The following is a 20,510-nucleotide window of genomic DNA, read 5'->3' on the forward strand; positions in this document are numbered from 1 at the left end:
TGAGTGCAGAAATACAACACAGAGTGCAATGTGGATGGCTGAACTGGAGAAAGATGAGTGGGGTGCTGTGTGATAAGAAAGTTAATTGTAGAATGAAGGGAAGAGTGTATAAAACTGTGGTTAGACCCGCATTGATGTACGGTGCTGAGATGAGGATGCTAAGATGGATGTGTGGTGTGACGAGGAAGGACAGGATAAGAAATGACTACATCAGAGATACGGTTAAGGTGGGCCTCTGAGTAAAAAAATGTAGGAATCTAGGTTGAGGTGGCTTGGACATGTGGAACTAAGGAGTGAGGAGTATGTGGGGAAGAGGTGTGAAAAGTTTGAGGCGATGGGAAAGAGGAAGAGGTGGAGGCCTAAGCTGAGATGGAAGGACAAGGTGGCAGAGGATTTGAAAGAGAGAGGATGGAGGAAGCTCTGGTTAGAAATGAATGGAGGAAGAGAATTAAGGAAGGGAATACCTACCTCATATGAACGTGAGAAGAAGGCGAGGACAAAGAAGAAGAATTTATTCTAATATTGCATCTAAATATAAATATGGTGTTTCGTTTTCAAAATGCTTTTCTAATTTAATGTTTAGAGACATAGTATTATGTTATATTCATAATACTGTACTTATTATTTGTGAAGGCGCCTCCGTTGCCATGTGGGAAGGAGCAGCAGTGCATAGCACACGCTTCTTGATTAGACCGGGGTTCGAGCCCGTGACCACCCGATGCGGAAAGGTCAGGGAATGACCACCGCATATTCCCGGAGCAATATGGCCTTAGTTGCTAATGCTCCAAATAAACAAACAACAAACTTATTATTTGTCGCTTTTGGTTATTAATAAAATCTTATTATTTCACAATATAAGATTCTGTTTACATTTTAAGATTTCTTTATTATAAAATGCATCTATTGATGGCTGATGTTAATGTAAATTTAAAGGCAAAGATTATGATTTGATTAGATTAAATAATAGATCCCAGCCTACATTTTAGGTTATAGACTAATTGCATTACGTAATGCTCTACACGATAGTTTTATAAATTGTAATAATTATTTAATTTTTAAGCTAAATACTCAGATGCGCGTAATGCTATGAAATAAGTTTTCGCAATTTGTATTGTCCATCTCAATTAACTTTTAACACTCCTTCCACATAAAGTAGTTCTACATTACGATGGGAATTGTGAACAACTGACATGAAAAAAGCAGCACCAAAGTACGAATTTCGTATTTAAGAAATACACGAAATTGTTTTGAAGAAACCTTGACCGATGAAATCACCTGTGTTTTATTTTAAAATGAAACTGCTACAAGTAAAGATTCTGATTGGACAATTGAGATAAGTCCCGCCCTTCTTCCTCAAATAGTAAAACTCTTTTTGAAAAAAATGACATAGGTCATATTATTCTGCGCCATTTTTATTCAGTTTCTAATGTAAAGTACTAATATGAACTTCTGATTCTAAACATTACATTTAGAAATAGTTTACTATACATTATGTACTACAATAAATCTCAGATGGAATGTCTCCTTCCCTCTGTGTATCTCACTTTTAATCAATATTAATTCATTCAAATCGTGTTATTTCTTGGCAGAATGGTGTCTACACACAAAATAAATTACTTACACAGTATCATAAATTCCTTATGGGTTCATTTTCCTTCTCAAATGCATGTATGACGATTTTGAGAAACTATGAGGATAGCAGATATATATACTTTTTTCTTTTTCTTTTTTTTTTTTTTTTTTTTGCTCTGGTGAAACTTCACTTTGAAAAAATTATCTTCCTTTTCTTCATAGAGGTAATTTAAGGAAGATGATTTTAGATGTTCGTATTTCAGAGTATCCCAACTTTTAAAGACGATTAGTTGATAGAGCAAACATCGCACATTACTGTATGAGAATTGGTATTCGCTTTCTACCCGAGAGCCAACAAAAAACAGTATTTGAGTAAGAGAGAACAAAGAACAGCACAAAAATCAAGTGTTAGGAATACTGCAAACAGCTGAGTGTAGGTTCATTAGCTTCTTTTTCTCAGCACCACTGGTGTCGTAAGGCGTTGTTCTAGAAAATAACTAAATTACAATTCTTGCCTGAATCAGAGAATGTAATACGGTCCCTTATCCCCTGCTCAACGTGCACACACACTGTAGTAGTGCCAGGTTGTTTTTTTCATACCCCGAAGGGCCCAGATTCCTTTGCACATAACGCTAATTTAACTTTGCCTCTGGAGACGATGATATTTGCGATGCCGAGCAAAGATAACTCCAACTAACAAATATGGTAGAATGTGTTATGAGCTACCGCAGCCTCATTATAAATATTTAGTAGGTTTTCCTAAAGGGAAACTGCAAGGGAAGCGGAGGAAAGATATTATTGTTATGAAAGTATCTTAAGAATCATAATCAGCTTCATCGCGCTCAAATAAAATCCAATTTAATAAATTTAAAATTTTGCCGATGGGGGCGCTGCTTTGCTACACGGAGAAACTTAGTTAGCCTATTCGGTCACACACAATTGATTATTCATGATTTATGTCCAGATGACGTATATTTACTACATTCAACTAAACTACTTACGTTTGTAACATATCCGATGCCATTCTGAATAGCTGCAACTGCATCGATTCGTATTTATGCATTCAAATTGGCTCGCTACAGACAGGCGCAATACGAAAATAACATTGGAAAATACATCTGTCTTTCTGTTTTGTACGGTATCTCATTTGTAGTATTCTTTGTATTCACCCCTAAGCTTGCATTCCCCTTTTATTTTGCATTTCAAAATGTGTTTGATGCGTTTCATTCTGTAATGGCAAATAGCCATGACAAAAACTCATCTCTCATCGCTACAAATGCGATCTTTGACTCTCATAATAAAACTAGTAAGGCAGCGTTGAAAGCTGTCCCCAACATCTACCTTCTTAGTACGGTGTGAGAATCTTTTCTTAACGCTTTATCGATTGGTAGGTGCATCTATTTTCTGTGTTTCTGCAACGCCCAGGGCTTTATTTCAGCAGCGTATCCATGAGAATTTCAAATGGATCCATTATTCATGTACTGACATTCAAACGAACTGAAAAATAGTCAAGCGAAAAAACAGTCAAAGCTTCTTTTTCATTTATTTGTTTTTCAGAATACTTTCGTGATTAATCTCAAATGAATATTTGAGCATCAACAATACCACGTCCATAAATGATTTGTTTACACTAAATCGATCGTTTAAAATTTTAAGGTATCTAAGGTATAAACATATTTAAGGTAGTTAAGGTATAATACATATTTAAGGTATTTAAGGTATAATACATATTTAAGGTATATACATATTTAGGTATTTAAGGTATATACATATTTAGGTATTTAAGGTATAATACATATTTAAGGTATAATGCATATATAAGGTACTATAAGGCTCATATTAGCGCTACCTGAAAATTCGTAGAAAAAGAGTTTATTAAAATTGAAAAATTAAGTGAAATATTAAAATTCTGATAAGAATTTCTTATTTTTAGTTTAAAATTAATAAGAATTTTACACCGATAAATTATATTGAGTTAATTTAACTTGAAAAATTTTGTAAGCCAAATGCGCTTACTGTTAGCTGCGTTTAAAGAGCTTTTAAAATTATCCTCTAAAAAGAAAAAGAAAATAAACAGAATAAAAAATTATAATATAAAATTATAAATTATAAAAATTATGAAAAAGTAGTTTTCCATAATGATTTCCATAGTCCATAATCAGAGGGAGGTCATCGGATAATTCGTGAAAAATTAAAAAAAAACAGATTTTATAATTTTACTCCATTATTTTCAAAAAATAATTATATAGACAAAATATATAAATAATAATTCATTTTTATTATTATTACTTGTTAAATGTCTTTTTAAATTGATTAATTATAAAATAAAAAATTATTTAGACACCTTTTCTTTATAAAGGCAAAACTAGCTGTGAACAATGTATTCATATTTGTATAGCTTCAATAGGATTGAGTTTCAGTTAAATACAAATTCATATTGAACAGAGGGATTAAAAAGAAAGACCATAATTGTATTTATTTAAAAAATACTTTAAAATGCATGGATAATTAAATGGTATTAATTCTCCTCACAACGAATTGCCCCGGTATTGCACTACTTTCAAACAGCTGGCCTCGCCAACCATTTGATAGATTGGCGAGACCATCTGTTTGAAATCAGACCAATGAAAGACAAATAATAAAGAAACAAATACAAAAATTATTACTTTAGTTGTATGAAAATGAACACTCTATGTATTATTATTATTATTATTATTATTATTATTATTATTATTATTATTAAATTGATTTATTGCTTCTAAAATCCAGTAGTTCACAGACTTGAGTTTCAACAATTTTAATTATATGTATCTACAAATAAATATGCAACTAAAATTTTTGTATCCAATACATTTCTTTAGACTTTTTCTCCCTCGAAGAACGTTCCCTTTTCCCAAAGCAAAAACTTTACTATAACTTCACACTTATAGCTGAGCAGTCTGCTACGTGTTCCCTTAAATCGTAGTTACGATCCATATTGGAGACCTCAGAAACGAAATAAAATTGAATTCTATGGAGAATGTATTTAAAATTCGTAATTCATCCCTAACAGTTTTGTCGAACAGCTGGATTTTCTTCACGTTGAGCTGATCACAATAAAATACTGAAGCCACATACTTTTTGTGGACGTGATCAGAATGATCAAATGAAAAATTCCGGTCTTATCCAACAGACTAGGAATGACAAACTTTCTTTTATGTCACGAGCCATAAAAATAAAATAAAATAAAAAAAGACCAGCTAATATTTCTATGCATCAGTAAAGTTCGCTTATATTTTAGATAATAAAGACATAAACAGCTGATTTTAAAAGAATTAAAAATGGAGTTACTGTTAAATTTTACAATGTGGAATAAATTTTGTTGATTTTAAAAAAATAAATATTTTTCTTTCTCTGCGTGATTTCTTCTATCTCAATTTTGGTTGGCAGCTGTTTTTATTTCCAATTTATATTTTCTGTTTATATTTTTCGATAACCACTAGACAAGCAGGGTATCAACAACTTAGTAAGGCTCGAATGTTACTGACCCATCTTGCATTAATTCTCAAATTTGTTTTGGTCTTCCTAAAGCTTTTGTTATGATCTGTTGAAGACGAATTTACATACTAAAAGATTGCGAGAGTGAGTAGAACAACTTTGAAAAATGAAACATATTTTATTCCGTTATTATTTTATTCATAGAAAAAAAATGAGAAGATATTCAACTTTGGGAATACGTCATATTTCATTTATAATGATAAAGCGAAACGCTAGATAATGAACCTCGTAGATATGTATTAGGTGAACAAAGAGCTACTTGACACGGTTGTTGAACCTCAAGGCTTATCAAACCAGAGGAGGAATAATGTCTCGTTGATTGGACTGGAAATTCTGCAATGCGTTAAAATTGCAAATATCTAACAGAATTTTTTGTCAAGCATAAACACCAAAAGATTTTGATATTGAGACATTAATTCCGTTGTTTCATAAAAGAGATTTTACAGTGGCACATAGAAATGTTAACATGATGTACTGAATCAACAGTAAAGACAAATTTAAAACTAAAACACAACCATAAAAGTATTGTTAAAACCGTTCTTGCATATAGGAGGTGTGACAAAGTTTGTTTGGCTAATATTTATTCATAGACCCCTCTTTAGACATCTCTAAGTCTTCAAAAGGATCTCATTTCCTCTACAATCACGCCTCTCCCGATTATCTAATATTTTGGCAAGGCATTGTATTCGTAAAGGCCCAAGATCATCTCTTTTGCGATTAATTCGAACACCTCTCTTCGACATGCATCGATCCCATTTTTGTAAGCCAACAGCAATTGGCTAAAAACCACCCACTGCGCAAACACCACGTAAATCAACCTCTCTAAATTATGAACCGCTCTGAGAAGAAAGAAATACAGACGGAAAAAAATAGAAAGAAAAATCTGAAGAAAATCTATATCGTCTTCTTTAAGTTAATAAAGAAATTCTCGTGTGGGAGCAGCGTTATTAAGAAAAAAAAAACTTCACTCTCACACATTCGAATAAAAATGAAAACAAATCGATTCAAGAAATTCTGCTCTAAAATAAATCATATTTTTTTTTCCAGCTGTGGAAAATAAAGCAGATGGCTAAAATTTATGGAATCATTAGCATGGATTAATGGTTTCTCTCTCTTGTTGATTTTTTTTTTTTTTTTTTTTTTTTTGCTCGTAATGATTACCAGAGTCGTGAAGCCCAGGAAAAAAAAAAGACAAATATGAAGAGGAATGCATAACTGACAGGACGAATGTCTACAACCTTTAGATTACATCTTACTTCTATATTGCATCTTTAGAACAACAGCAACGCAAAAACAAAACTCAGAAATTTTTCTCTAAACAAAATAAAATGAATGTATAGAAAAACAAAATTTTCTATACATTAATTACGTGACTAAAATCTTGTAATTAACTTCAAGAAACAGCGATGTATATACGAGCAATGGAATAGGAAATTAAAGTTGACGTTCTGTATGTTTTACAGCATTAAAAAAAAAAAAAAAAACCTAAAGAAAGAAAGATGGAAGTAGCAAAATGGTAAGACATCTTGAGTTTTCACGTAGTGTTTGGATTAACCAAATCAGTTGACAGTATTTGAGATTTTTTCTCGATTTCTTTTTTAATTAAGTCCGTTTCTTAAATTTTCTGTATTTTTACAGAAAGTACACCTTTTAAAAATAGAAATACTAATTTTATATTTTAAAAATTATTACAGAGTGAATGCAATACATTGGCGTTGACTTCTTTCACTGTAAACGAAAACTAAAGTTTCTAGAAGATGCTGCTGTGGCAGTTACTATGGCAACAAAAGATAGAGAGCTGGATACTGTTAACCATAACGCGTTGTAGTTTTATTGTACTAAGTGCAAAGACCAAGAAACGGTACTGTGGTATTTTTTATTCCAATGGCAAAAGCGCCAATCCTTAAAATTTCAAGATTTATTACTTGGTGCCATAATAAAACCTCAGGAGGCTTTTATTACGAATGGAAAACGGATGTACACTGTGTGTGTGTGTGTATCCTCTGGGCCCTGCATTTTTATTGTCGTGTTATAATTCTCCTAGGTTACTACGTCGATAAATAAACAGACCAGTTTTTGGGATACAAAGTTTAAAATATCTGACGAATCTCCCTATATTTATTCCCAATGAGTTCAAAAACAACTTTCTACTAGGAGGTAACAGAAAGCTACGCATTTTTTACTGATTCTAAACACTTAAGGTTGCTCTTCTCTCATGGACATTGACAGCTTCATAATAGACTTTTTTACAGAAGATTGCATTCCCATCATACGCTTCGCACGCGAAGTTCCTAAAATCTTTCAAACCTCTGAATTAAATAGTGGTATAGCTATACATTCAGGGCTATGTCAAGGCACTTTTAAGTGCCTAGATGTAAGCAAGGAAACTCCTTCCTCTCGCTACGTGACAATAACCCAGTTCCAGCTTAGTTCCGTCTGCTCCCAGGCGTCCAATTTTAACATTGCCCCGAATACTTTAGTTGCAGATCTTCATTGAATTGACGCTACACTCACATTAGTGACAGATTATATTTACTTCCAGGCTACATCTTAACATGGCCATTGTATATATGTAATCATCGGAAAGTTAAGCATCTGTTGGGGCTGTCTCTCAGTACCGGCATCACATAAAAGAGCTTCTCTTCCTGGGTGCAATTTGACTAGAGCCGTCCCTGCATGTAATAAATTAATTCCCTTCTTTATAAGCTAGGAAGAAAACCTTAACTTTAAAACCTGAACTTTAAATCCTTTTGATTATAAATCCTTTTGAACATAAATCCTCACTTTGTGTAGAAAACCAGGATTCCATTTCATTAATTACCTCCTCATCAGTCTGAAATCTGAGGCCCGTTAATAGTTTCTTCATTCTAGGGAAGAGGAACAAATCTTAAGGTGAGAGATCGGAAGGATAAGGTGGAGGCTGAAGATTTTCAGAGCTACACTTGTGTGAAGAGTCCGCTGTGAGCGCAACCTTGTGAGTGAGAGCATTGTCGGCCAGGAAGCGGACATCTTTGGATAATTTCACGCGTCTCTTCTCACTGCTTCTCTTCTGAGATTTTTGTAGTCTCCCTCCAAAGGCAACAGCATCACTGATGTTGCCTTTTGGGAATGATGTGTAAGGGTGATACCTTTGAAGACGCAGAAGACTGAGACCATGGTCTTGTTGACAGACAATGGACCCTTGACTTTTTTGGGAATTACTAAAGACATTTCCATTGTTTGCTGATCTGTTTTGTTTCTAGTTCACAGTCATTCATCCATTATCACAAGATTCTCTCTACAAAGCTGCAACAATTGTACGGGGCACTCTTCCCTGTGGAGCTTTTGAGCAGGTGTCAACAATCTCGGTATCCATCAGGATGCCACCTTAGATATGTGCAGAAGCTCGTGCCAACAGATCCACGGCTAATGGTCACTCCGCACAATTGTTAGAATCGCCGTCCTCCCCACACCGGGTGGAAAAGACCTGAGTTCGAGTCCCGTCGATGACGGGAGCAATTTTTATGGGACTTTTTCACAATTCACAACGTGGTTGAGTTAGTCGATCTCAGACGAGGGTAGCATGGTTTTTTTCTCTCGGAAACTCAGGTTTTTCGTCCAGTATACAGAAAATCGACCTCAGAACACACGCAATTTATAGAGAATATACGCAGAGCAATATGGCCTTAGCCTCCGATGCTTCTAAATCCTACTAGAACAACACCATCGCCTCATGGATTTGTTTTGCTTATTTGCCTTACAAATCAAGGAATTCTCGCTGTATTTATGGCTCCAGTTCAGCAACCGATGGACCTAAAAAAAATAAAAAATAAATTGAGAATATTGAAAAGGTTATTTGATAAAATTAGAGAAACACTAATAAACATAACTATTTGTTTACCGGTGTATCAATTTCTTGTCCTTTTCCCCCTAAAATTAAACAATTAATTGAATTCGTTATTTTACTTATAATTAAAATTTATACTTTATGATATTAAGATCATATAAAAGTGACTAATGTAAAAGTGGAATGTCATTTGTCCCGGAAGTTTCTTTTCGGGACACAGGGACAACGATATTGTCTAAAAATATTTCAAGATAATAGGGGCTCAGTTGTGTTTGATTCTGCACGTCGGAAATTAGATTTATTTCGAAGAAACTAACCATATCAGCAATATGGACAATTATCTTAAATTCTATTATAACAGATTACTAAATTTTGATTAATTAGACAGTTACTATGCAACCTAAATAACTAACTTAATAGTAAACGCGAAAAAAAAAAAACATAGTGCTTCATAAAACTGCATTAATACATCAGTAGAACAAAATAAATCAACGCTTAATCTAATAGAAACCCACTAAATATTTCAGGATCATCCAAGTTTCATTAAGTAGAAATACAGCGGCAACTTTTATTTGCTTTTAGAAATACAATTATATAGAGTTACTGTAAGTGGAATTAATTAAGATAATAAACCAGTGAAATATGAGGCAGTGACAGACCGTTCGTGAATTAATGAAATGAGTAATTCTATTAAAATATTACTTTGGCTTATCGCGAGATGAACTTTCTCGTAGGATATAAAGGACTGTATGCAAACAAGCCAGCAAAAGCAGAAAGGAAATTAAATTTCTCCATCATTCTGCTTCTTTGATCATTCACTTTCGAATCACTTTTCTTCATGAGTTCGCCTACAATCAAAGGAAAGATGGATTTTTTTATTTGTACGAGGGGTTTCAAAAGAATATTTGTATTTACACAGAATCAGTTGAGATTGAAAGATGAAATATTTTTCATCTTTCAATCACACAAATTTTGGTTTCGATCTGACAATTTTTTTTCTTTGCAGTGCTGAATGAAGTGAAGTGCCACAATGGATAAAGTGGAATACAGATCAGTGATTCGGTTCCTCTTTCTGCAAGGGGAACACCCAAAACAGTCTACGAAGAAATGGTTTCTGTTTATGGAGAAGAGTGCCCAAGGTTCAGTTCCACAATTCAAATGTCGAAGAGCCTCAGTGCGTGATGAAGAAATCCCACGAGGCCCAGAAGCTGTTGTAACAGAAGAGAGTGTTGCAAAAATTGAGGCATTAATCCTGGAAGATCACCGTATTAGCGTCAAAGAACTAGCTGCAGAGCTCCAAATTAATGTAGAGTCTGTGGAGAACATCATCCATCAACGGTTGTATGACTAAAGTGTCTGCTAGATGCGTTTCCAGACTTCCATCCCCTTACCAGAAGAAGGAAGGGCACAATATGTATATGAAATGCTGTCGATGTGCCAGGAAAAGCAAGCGGAGTTTTTTTTTCAGGGCTAGTCACCATGGATTAAACTTGGATCCATCACTATGATCCCGAAACTAAACAAATGTCACCACCCAAAAAGGCAAAGTGCTGACAAGGTGATGCTGTCAGTTTTTTGAGATTAGTGTGGTGTAATACGAACAGATTACCTTCCAAAGGGGTGTACTATGACGGCGAAGTATTGCCCTTCTATAAAAGAAAAAAAAAGACGCGGAAAGCTGTGCAAAAGTGCACGCCTACTCCACGATAATGCCTCTGCGCATTCCTTGCATGCTGCAGTGAGGTGTACCCACGAATTTAGGTGTGAAATCTTGTCGCATCCTGTTTATTCTCCGAACCTGCATCCTCAATTTCTTCCTCTTTCCTGGCCCGAAGTCCTTACTTCTTGGAAAACACTTTTCTGCTGATGATGAGGCGATTCGTGGTTTGAAGGATAGTCAGAGGACTGCTACAAAACTGGCCTGCCGAAGTGCATTGAGAGGTGGTAAATACGTGTCATTTTGTCTGGTGACCATATTGAAAACGTATTTGTTTGAACCTTCTATCACAACTACTGGGGGAATACAAATCTTTTTTTTAACCCTCTTCCTCATAAGTACTTCCACATTACTCACAAGTGTGTAATTTATATCTATTTGGAATCGTATTTTTTAACCTGAATAAATATAAATAAATTAACAAATTAAACATTCCCATCTCAGTACATCATTGGAGAAAACGATTTCCTCTTTAAGATGCCACAAAATTACAAGCCATGCGAATAAAACTCTGAGATAAACACCCTTTGCATATTACTCGTGGTGGAGCTCGTTCCTGATGCATTTCAGCCATTCTGCTTCGAATATTAGTGTTTTTTCCATTACGGCTGCATGCACTTCATTCCTGCTTGATGTACTGAAATACTTTGCCAACTGGAATTGGCCACATGCCAGATGTTTGTATGTGATTATAGTAATTCCAAGAATATTCGTTTTCTTCCGCTTCAGGCAGTCTAAATTTCAATGTACCTTGATATGTACTTCCTGTACCAGCAGGTGAATAAGCAATTTTATATACCTTGTATGTGGGAGTCATAATTTGTTAGAAAAAGCCAAGTGGTCAAAAAGGAAATACACACTCACTGGCTGAAAAATTAGAAACCTTTATTCATTATCTAGTAGGCCACCTTTTAGTGGCCCTGCTTAAAACCGTATACGTAGCTGCATTGATTCCACTTTGTGTCTGAGGAAGTCTAGATTCAGATTCACCATTCTTCCCTCAGGGTATTTTCTTGCTGCTGTATTGTGGTCAGTAAAGAAATGCGAAGCCGAACTGCCCTTTCCAACGTATCCACGACATTCTTAATTGGAATCAGATTTGGAGAATTGGGCAACCAGGTTAGATGTTGGAAAGTTTGGGAATGTTCCTCCAACCATTCAGACACAATTTTGTGTATTGACCCTGATTCGATTCAACGTGACAACTAAATACGTTTATTCTTGGAAAATAACTGGTTGTAAACTCCTCTGATTAGTTACTGATAGCTGTGGTATTTCGAAATTTCGTGGAAGAAGAAAGAAGTTATTAACTGCGGATTGTGGGAATTAATTAAACTCACTAATGAAGTTTTACATTGTAGTGTTTATTTTAAAAAATCCTTCTTTCAAATAACTGAAAAAGATGTAACAAACATAACCCCACTTTAAAAGGAACTCCATCTCCTTCATGACGATCAGCTTCAAAGAAACGAAAAACGAAACAGAACTCAGTGATAGACAGACTAATTACTTTTTTGCTTTATGCAAGGGAAAAGCAATTTGCTTTATATATCATCATTCTTTCATCATAATAAATTTGAAATTAAAGCGGCTTTCATTACAGTCATGATAAAACGTCTTCTTTTCTCTTGTTTATGTCACATTTTCCATAATACTTTCAAATGGAGTACCGCCAACCAAAAAATTCTGCTAATATAGTAATATATTAATAAATAAATATTAATAAATATTTATTTATTAATATATATTATAGTAATATAATATATTACTATATTTATAATTTATAAATGTACAGTGTTTATTATTACAATTAGTAATTTGTGAAAATGATATTTTATCGTGAATGATATTTAATTTTCATTCTTTTAAGAATATATGATAAAAAATGTCGTTATTTGACACATATAATCAAAACGTATTCAGGTATTACCCATAAATTTTCCAGATGTAAATTTATAAAAAAAGTATATAATTTGGTATAAAACAAGAATAGAAACTGATAACCTAAAAATAAGAGAAACAGGGGATAAAAAATTAAATAACTTAATAAACACCATTTAAAAATATATATATGTCTTGAAATTTATATTTCATGTAATTTATCAGTGAAAAATCATGATAAAAGCATCTTGAAAGATGCAGCTGGTGGAATCTTGTTTAGCAGTCAATACCTAAAAGTCAATGAGGGGTAGAAATCGCTGTCTGTGAATTGGATAATCGAGTGCTTCGGATTTTCATGATTTGAACGCGTGTTCATTCCTCTTCCTTTCAAACCTCGATAGCATGCTTTATTAATGGAATCCCCGACTGTAGTTCTGCATCATGCTTTTCTCTGATGTGGTGGGGAGGGTGCGAAAACACCGACACGCATATGCGGTTGACGGATTCACAGCCCATGAAATTAGCTGCATGAACACGTCTGTGCTCACATAACTGGGATGAAGAAAAGATGGATAAGCGGTGAGAGTTAAAGGAGTGCTGAAGATAAGCGAAATCCTATTAACGAAGCGCACAAAGACCCAAACAAACAGATAGTAACAAACTGATTCATTATGTCCCTAATTCATGTAAAGGAGAAGGCAGAGAACAAACAGGAGCTATCTAAATAGAATTTAAAGGTACATGCAACGCTGTGTGAAGGCTTTCACTGCATCTTCGTTGCTCTCCATCTGTCTTTTATGTTGGACTTTCTGTGATTTGCATGACACGCAGCCGTTTGTAATTGTTGAGAGAACATTTCTCATTTCTGGGCTACATCTGATGTGGTTTTAATTATCAGAATGGATTATTAGTGAGCATTTGTTACTTCTTTTGTTAGGACTGAGGCTTGTGGAATTTTATGCACACCTTTGGTTCATCTAAGACACTCAATAGAGAAAACGCGGTTAAGTTAATTACACTTCACTTGGAGAGACAGAATGATTGGAAATATGAAGCAGGAGAAATAACAAAAGACAAAATACAGTTCATTAAAGATAATGATGTTCATTTGCTGGTTCTCAAGTTCGAGTGCAGATTCTTTAATGATTTTTTTCGCGTTTTGCAATGAGCTTATATTTTCATTGGTAGAATGAGTTGGTCAAGAGTGATAATCAAGGAAACTTTACTTTAAAACCACACCTTGGGTTTAAAGATGTGAACAAGCCTCATAACGTATGCACACTGATTTCCATAAGTTACTGACAATTACTTGTTTACTTCTACATAATAAATTTTCTTTCCTAGCCTCCAGCAGTTCTTAAGACATCAAAATCCTTAGAGATTCTTCATCCGACTAACATTGATCCCTGTTTATCGAACCAGTATCTCGAAAGATAAATCTTGATCAAATCAATGCTGAGTGTCACGCAATATTTCAGAGGTCATCATCAGTGCAACAACAAGAATGAATGAACGCTGAACGTGGAGCTTTTGACGTTCATCCGCCTTTTTTTTTTTTGGTTGGGGGCTCTTCTCTTAGCGTGCTAAACAAAGCGATCTGTTGCCTAGCAACATACCTTGCATTTTTCTCTTCGCCAAAGTATGTACTCTGGTTCTTATGTGTACTGGCTTCTTCACCGCTTTTATCTTTGAAGTCTGTTTGATCTTCTCGATTCTTTGATAAACGACACTTTCTTTAAAAAATTATGAAAAATTTAAATATTAGTAGGGTTTTAAGGATAATTAATCCTTCACTAGAAACACGAAATCATTTATATCTTTCTGTTTACCTTCTACAGAGAAATTTAAAATAACATTCTTTTATTTCAAAATTTTGACAGAGTCGCCAAAATCTTTAATTAAAAAATTTCTTAATTATTATCAGAGAACTCTGCACTTAACAAAGCAGAGCATTAAAAATGTTAAATATATCTATGACTTTTGTGTTATTTTATTAAAATTATGGATTCGTTCCTTTCACATGAGACTGGCTGTTCTTAAGAAATGGACTCGGTTTCTTTCCCATCTTTTAGAGAACTCCGAAGTTTAGTTTTTTTTTAAAGAATGTATCTTAAGCTTTGTATCAAACTACAAACTAATTGAACTTCTAGAGTGAATATAAATAATTTTGTTATAATGAATACCGTTCAAATCATTTCGTTGAAAGTCACAGTGGCTTGTCTTAGCCGCCTAACTTTTTTTCTCTACTACAGCGCTATTCACATAAATGCGTACTGTTGGTTCGTTTGAGTGCCACCAACGTTAGGTATTTCTGGCTACTTCTTAGAAAAAGCCTCTTTAAAAATAAAAAGAAAAGCTATCTAAATAAATTTGATTTTAATAACGAATACTATTTAAAAATTAAAAGAAATTAAGAAATATAAAGTTGTATTTCAATTTTGCGAATATTTTTATAAATTTTATTTTATTATAGTAGTTTTGTTATGTAGATTTTATTTTTAAATAAGATTTGTTACCTATCTGCTCGTTTCTATCAGTATGATCAGTGCTCAAGTTTGTGCACCCCTTATTCTTAACCCATGTTTCTTCTTGACCGATATCAAGTTTTACGGCTGGAATCTGGAAGCCAACTGCACTTAGGCTCAACTTATCAGTGGTTGCAAAACGAAGAACACCAAAGATTCCTTAAAATCGTGGTTATCTTGTATATATATTCTTGACTCAAGATAGTCGGCCTTCAACGTCAAGCTTTAAGACAGACAGTTCTTGTTTTCCGAATGGCCGACTTCGGGGAGTATTTGTGTTTAACTCTTTTTCATCTGTCCCTATTTCTTTACCATAAGATCTGGTTGAAAAACTGGCTCTCAACGAGAAAATAACACGGTGGTAAATCACCATCTTGGATTGTTAATATTCAATCAGCACCGCCTGTCACGCAAGCTTTAAACTACGTTTTCCATTTTCAGCATAGTTCATCTATGCTGAAAATGATAGAAAAACGTATAAAGATGGCAGAAGGGCAAGGATGATAAGAAACCACATTGGGGAATCTTTGCTATTGAGTGCTTGATTAATAACTGATCCTCAAATTTAAAACGAAGTTCTGAAGTTCTCTCTCGCTCTCTTTCATAGAATGAGCTCAATAAAAGACAACACAGGTTCTTTGATTAGAAAGAATTGTTCAACTAGATAAGGAAAGGATTTAATTAAAACTTTTTCACAGTCAGCATTAATAATACTACATTTTAGCTTGATCACTCTGCAACGTCAGGTCTTTACACTCACTGGTCAAAACATTTTAAACCATTATTCAATATCTAGTAGAGCCATCGTTTGGCAGAATTACACGCCGTGGCATGGATTCCATCAGGTGTCTGTAGGAATCTAGCTCCAGATTTCAACATTCTTCCATCAAGATATTTGTCGACTGCTGTATTGTGGTCAATAGAGAACTGCAAAGTCGAACTGTCCTTTCCAATATATCCAAGACATTCTCAATAGGATTCAGATTTGAAGAATTAGGCAGACAGAGTAGATGTTGCAAATCTTAGGAATGTTCCTCGATCCGTTCAGATTTAACTTTTGCATGGTGAATAATTGCATTGTGGTGTTGAAAGAATCTATTGCAATCCGGGTATAAAAAAAAAAAGCATTGCAAGGTGAAGTTGGTCTGATACGACAGAAAGATATCCATTGGATGGAACACGACCTTCTAATAGTATGAGCAGACTGGATCCGTACCACAGAAAATATCCCATACCATTATACCACCTCCAGTTGCTTGAGTGGTGGACACGAGAGTCTAGATGCATGGCTTCATGACGTTAACGCCACACCCTTACCCTACCATTGGTCCAAAAAAGTGTAAATCGGGAATCTTCAGGCCACATGAACTTTTCAACTTCCACAGTCCAGTCTTGGAGTTGGTGGAACCACTTCAGTCGAATGTACCGTTTTTTAATAGAAAGAAGTGGCTTTTTATTAAAAATATAGTGGCTATATAGGAACACGCCTATCAGATTCCGGATTCCCGAAATCTCACTGCGTATTTCGGTTGAAAATTGAAATTTTCAGTCTTTTACTGCTCACTGGACATTCTATTCTGACAAAAAATTCGCTTTAAATTCTTGCTGTCTCGTTCTTGGAGTACCGACTTTCTGGCTCATTTTATCCTTTTGGAGCTGCGCTGTCTTTCCACTCATTGTATACTTTTAGAGAAGGTTGCTTTCGACACACCGCGATTTCTTAGTTTCCTCAATTGTGGCTTCTCAACGTGCTCCAACAATAATACCTTTCTGAAAATCGAAAAAAAGTACTTGTCTTCCCCACAACAAGAAGACTCAAGTCAAGTATTATCTATTGGCACCAACCGAAAAGGTTTCTAATTTTTTAGCCAGTGAGTTTAGAAGCCTGATAACATCAATAACTGCTCTCGATATGTTTCTTGGAGCATGGACTTTAATAAAAATGTATGTAGAGATTTCCCTAAAGCCACATTAGAAACATTTAGTGTCACGAGGCTTGCTTTTCAAATTCTAGAACAAAACTCCAGTATTACCTTTTAATATACTGGCATTAGTGACAAAAGATATATTTTCCTTAGCCAGTAAAGTGATGTTAATCACCCAACTACTCTTATGAATGATCAAATTATCGTAAGAGTATGATGGACATGGAAATGAATATGGCAGACAGAAATAATGAGCATCGCATGAGATTACTTTACTCAAATATCTTAACTACCGTGGGGTCAGTAATCGCGACGACATGGACGTTATCACTACAGCACGCAATAATAATTTTCTGCTTTACTAATAAGGTACTTCCACACACCCTTAATGTTGTCATTATGAAGGATCAAAACCTCTACGATAATCACTGGCTGAAAAATAATGGATGCCATCAACTATTGATAAATATTGTTTTTCTTCTTTTCAATTTAAAATACGAAATGTAATTAAACAAAAACGCACTTCATTAACTGCTCCTCTCTCGTGTTTTATATATTTCTAAATGTTTATTCATTATTACCATCTGTATATCCTTAATGAATAATTAAAAACGAATATTATAAAACACACAGCAGATATCACTTCCTATACTGAGGAGCATGCGCAGCAGACGTCACTTCCTACACTGATGAGCATGCGCAGTTGTCTAAATTTTCTTAAAATATTATTCTTTATTCGTAACATCAGACTGGCATGCTACACATGTTCTATATGTTGACAGAGTGTGTTTGTTTAACTTTCTAATCCTTTGTATTTCCTCTTGAAACACGAACGGTTCCTGACACTCGAACTTGCGTTACTATGGTAACGCGGAGATCAAAGACGTCGCCTCATGCATTTTACAGAAGAGAACATCCTGTTCCTGGTTAGTAATAGAAAACATTCTGCAATACAAGCAGCATTTAAATGGTAGGGGATTAGCAGAAACCGTCGACTAATGCACAATGGATGGCAGAGGAACAGAGAATAATTGGAAATTCTATTGTGTACAGCTAACTGTGGATAATATACACTGATCAAAATAATTAAGGGATCACAACAGGCTCAAACAATATTCGTGTATGGTCATGTACCTCGTGGTGTAGCTGAAAAATGTTCTGGTGGTCAGTGTATGTCCAAAGCAACTCCAGAATGAACAATGACTCCACTTTTATTGGAACATAGCACATCGGAACGGTTTTTATCACTGTTGTGGATGATATATGCATGGACAGATGTTTTTCACTCCTGCGATGTATCGATAAAATTAAGATTATCGATCGCTTTTTGAGGATTGAATTGCCATTGCAGTGTAAGTGCTGTTGCTGCGCTGCTCGACAAAATTAACAGAACAAAATGTTTTTGATGAATATTTTTTTGTAAACAGTGTCGCTGAAGACGAATATTTGATATTATAGGCATCCTGGCATGCAAATTCCGAGTATCCAATATAAATCAATCCAATACCTTACAGAGACGCACATTATGCAAATTATTCATGCTTATAAAAACACGGGTTGCGACCACACCACTTCGTTCTCTTTTTTGGCTTGCTCAGTAGGATGGCCACATCTACAGTACTCAGGATGGCAAGTTATCGTCATTTAGATGACGAAGGCAGAGGTGGTACGTTGGTTTAATGTGTCACGCAGTGTCGTCTCGGCACTATAGAAGCAGTTTCAGGAGACAGGAACCATTACAAGAGGAGCTGGCCAAGGTCCCGATAGCTACGTCAACCAGAATAGACCGCTATTTGGCTTTTACAGCAGGACGGAACCCAACGATATCCTGTCATCAACTGTCTCTTGAGGTTGCCAGAGCCGCAGTTCAAAACTTCCAACCGGACTGTGTTAAGCAAGCTCAATTCAAGGGGACTCTACGCAAGGAAGACAATGGCTTGTATCCCATTAACCCCAAACTACCGCACAGCTCGTCGAAGCTGGGCCATGAACATGAGACTTGGAGCCTTGATGAGTCACGTTTTAGCCTACAAACAGATTCTATAGTTTTTTCTTCTGGAAACAACGAGGAACGTGGTACCATTCCTCTAACATCAGAGAAAGGAACACTTACGGTGGAGGCGGTGTTCTCGTGTGGGGCGGATAATGATCGACAGCGACACCCTTCTCCATGTTTTGATAGAGATACCGTAACTTCAGAGGAGTACCAAGAACAGATCGTCGAACCCTATGTGCGACTCTTTAATGATGGGGTCACCGTCCACCCCGCACCGGGTGGAAAAGGCCCGGGTTCGAATCCCGTCGATGATGCGAGGAACTTTAATGGGCTTTTTTTCACTCCTTGGCTGAGTTAGTCGGTTTCAGGCGTAGATAGCAAGGTTCTCCCCCCCCCCCCAGAAACTGGGATTTTTGGTCCACAAATCGACCATAGAACACACGCAATTAACAGACATAAGACATACAGCACGGCATATGAATTTAAATATTCGGGTGGCCTAATATAATATATATATATATATATGTTGGTCCAGATTTTCTTTTAATGCACAAAAAACGACACTGCAGGTAGAGCTCAAGTGGCGAAGAAAAAATTTTGAAACTGAAGATTTCCAACGACTGCCGTGGCCAGCAGGATCAGCAGACTTAAATCCGATCGAAGGTGTATGGAGCGTTCTTGGGCGTCGCTTTGTGCTCCGAGATCCAACTCTTCGGTCGCTTGGTCTGTGCTAGTGTAAGAATAGGATTTGTTGCCACAGAATCTTATAGACATCGTTATATCGATTGTGGTTCACCGTTGTCAGGCGTGTTTAGCCATTGGAGGAATCATATGCCATACTGATGTCATGGGACCATATTTTCGAGCACCTTATATGGACTTCTGTAATGTGACATTTTTGGTAATTCTTATGCAACCCCTGTTAATGTCCCTTATACCTGCCCTGCCCGTAGTCTCTCGTTCCATCGTTATTCTGTAGTACACCACGTTTTCTACGCGTTTTGTTAATTTTGTCGAGCAGTGTAATTTAAATGACATTGAACAATTCGGACAAGTTGCAATACTTTTTTCCTGGGGCGTCCTAGAATCGTGTGCTCGATGGGATTCAGGTTAAGGTAGCAGATAGGCCAACCGATATGTGTCAATACTCTCATCTTCCAACATTTTGTTTACCAGCTGTGTCCTATGGAGTTGAGCGTTTTCGTCCATCAGAACAAAGTCTTCTCCTACAGTACCAGCATAAGGGAGGATCATATCATCTCTAAACCTGCGTGAAATCAGGATGGCGTTCCTGATGATGGTGGAAGTAACTCCACCATCGTTTAGACGACACAGACTAATGCCATCCCATATCAGCAATCCGATTCTAACTAACTGGCTGTATTCCTCTACGTACACAGGATTGTTTCTAATTTTTCGTTCACGCCTGACGAAAATTCGGCTGCAGGCTGAAATCAGGACTTATTTGTGAGGAGCACAGTGCCCTTCATCGTCAGTTCAGTTACGATGTTCGATCGCACACACACTCTTC

The sequence above is a fragment of the Mastigoproctus giganteus genome, chromosome 8 (genome assembly GCF_048544385.1).
Source record: "Mastigoproctus giganteus isolate SK-2022 chromosome 8, ASM4854438v1, whole genome shotgun sequence".
NCBI classification, from domain to species: domain Eukaryota; kingdom Metazoa; phylum Arthropoda; class Arachnida; order Uropygi; family Thelyphonidae; genus Mastigoproctus; species Mastigoproctus giganteus.